Here is a 2500-nt window from a genome sequence, read left to right as displayed (position 1 = left end):
TGTGTGTGTGTGTGTGTGTGTGGCATTCTGTGGCTCGGTGTTCTGCTAAACCAATCGTCATCAGTCCTAGCAGCCTGTGTGTACTGTGTCTGTTAACTGTGTCCAGGATTGTGTTCATTAGGCACAAAATGTATGAAACAGGGCGGGAATACTTGGACCTGGTCCAATCAGAAACTCTTATTTTCATTCTCCGTTACTCAATGTTTTAAAACATTTCCTGTTGAGGATCGTAATGAACATGACCCAGACCTCCCTCTGCTCTGCAGCTTAACAGGGTGAAAAGAAGACGGAAGGATGGAAAGAATGAAAAGAAAAGATCTTAATTCTTTTTTCTTCTCCTCCGTGGGGTCTTATTACAAAGAAGAGTGTACATTTCTAAGTTAATTTTTGAGAATTAAAATGTTTGTTCTTCTGTAGATGAATGGCTGTATGTTAACCTCGAACTAAAAGTAATGAATTCTATGACAAAGAAATATAATAAATTAATTTAACATTTTTATCACTTTATGTCTCTTTATGTATGATGTTGCATTTTTACAGTACTTTGCATCGCCCTAGTCAGACGGTCATATATTCATGCTCCGGGCTAATGTTTCCCCTAGGTACAGATCCAGGATCAGCTTCCCCTCCCCCAACCCTGCCCTTACCCATTATAGTGGGGGAAATGCAAAACTGACCCAAGATCAGCATCTAGGTGCCACTTCACCCTACTCCTACATTCTTATATGTTCATATATTTCACTAGAGGGCAGTGATGGAACAAAGATCATAATGTTGTGGCAGCAGTGGCCCCGCTAACCGGTCATGGCTAGAGGGGATGCAGCTTTTGTCAAATTAACGTCAGACTTGAGGTTTCGCAGCGGGTTAGGAGAACTTTTGACGTTCATTTGACAAAAACCGGATCCCTTCTAGCCGTGACCACACTAACCCTGGTGCTGGAAAGCTACAGGTGGTGCAGGCTTTTGTTCGAGCCCAGCACTAACAAGCCTGATTCAAATAATCAACTTATCATGATCTTCGGTGTGGACCATGATTAGTTGAATCAGGTGTGTTAGAGCTGAGCTGGAACAAAATCCTGCACAGCCAGTAGCTCCGCTGTCAATCATTTCAAAAGCTGCTTGAAATGTCTGTGGGTAAATATTTCTACAAGAAGCTAGAAAACCTGACAAACAGACGTTAGATCAGTCAACTCCGATCAGATGTGCAGTGCTTTGTTCCAGCCCAGCTCTAACACATCGGATAGAAGCTGACCTGTTGACTGACCTAGTTAGAGCAGGGCTGTCTGGTATTGCTGTTAAGGACTGGAGTTGGGTAACCAAATATGTTGGTGTGACAGTTTGGACCACACCACTTTTGTAAAGGACTTTCAGCGGTAAGGAGTTGCTATATAACTGTCCCTGGCTTCAGGACTGTGTCCAGTAAGGTTTGGCCAGGCACTGTGGACAAAGGCGGGGACCAGGCTAGACCAAAACCACAAAGGATGAGTCCTAAACGGGCACCCTATTCCCTATATAGTGCACTTTTGACCAGAGCCCTATGGGCCCTTGTCAACAGTAGTGAACTATATAGGGAATAGGGTGCAATTTGGGACCTAGGAATGTTATGATATCAAGGCGGCCATTTTACATGAAAAACAACTACAGTCCTGTGACTCCAGGAGGAAATATTTAAGGACCTATGCAGATATTTTGGGATTGAAAGTTTTAATTGTGAGTGGTGTAGCCTAAAACAAGTTCGTCAAATGACTGAGTGAATAATAATAATGATGTTGTTGTGAACGTACTGTAGGTTGGAGCCTGGATGCTCCCATCATGGTGTTGTGAACATACTGTAGGTTGGAGCCTGGATGCTCCCATCATGGTGTTGTGAACATACTGTAGGTTGGAGCCTGGATGCTCCCACCATGGTGTTGTGAACATACTGTAGGTTGGAGCCTGGATGCTCCCATCATAGCGTTGTGAAGCTGATTGAGATGTACAGGCTGTATTGGGCACCGAGCCCATCTCCCCCCCTCTCGCTCTCTTTCTCTCTCTGTCTGTGTAATCTCAATCTGCCTGCTCTGCTACAACTCATCTCCCCATTTTAATTAGCCTCTCTCTCTGCAGTCTGCAGAGGATCTCTCTCTCTCTCTCTCTCTCTCTCTCTCTCTCTCTCTCTCTCTCTCTCTCTCTCTCTCTCTCTCTCTCTCTCTACTTTTTGTCTGCTGCAGGTTCCCCCTCCAGGCTAATTCCACAGAATTCAGCACCTGGGCTTGCAGAGCTGAGCATAGAGCCTCTCTCTTCTCCTTCCTCTTTCTCTCTTTTTTCTGATCTCAATCTCTCTCTCCTTCTCGCTCTCCTTCCCTCCTCTCTTTCTCTCTCCTCGCTGTCTTTCCCTCATCTCTCTCTCTCCTGTTCCGTCTTGCAGTGAGTGCACACTGTGCAAACAGACTCTCTCTTTCTATTGTATGCTCAATTAAATGTCCATATCCGGGATGTATTATTTTGCATATCTGTCTAAA

The sequence above is a fragment of the Salmo salar genome, chromosome ssa12 (assembly GCF_905237065.1).
Source record: "Salmo salar chromosome ssa12, Ssal_v3.1, whole genome shotgun sequence".
Taxonomy (NCBI): domain Eukaryota; kingdom Metazoa; phylum Chordata; class Actinopteri; order Salmoniformes; family Salmonidae; genus Salmo; species Salmo salar.
This window is presented reverse-complemented; position numbering follows the sequence as displayed.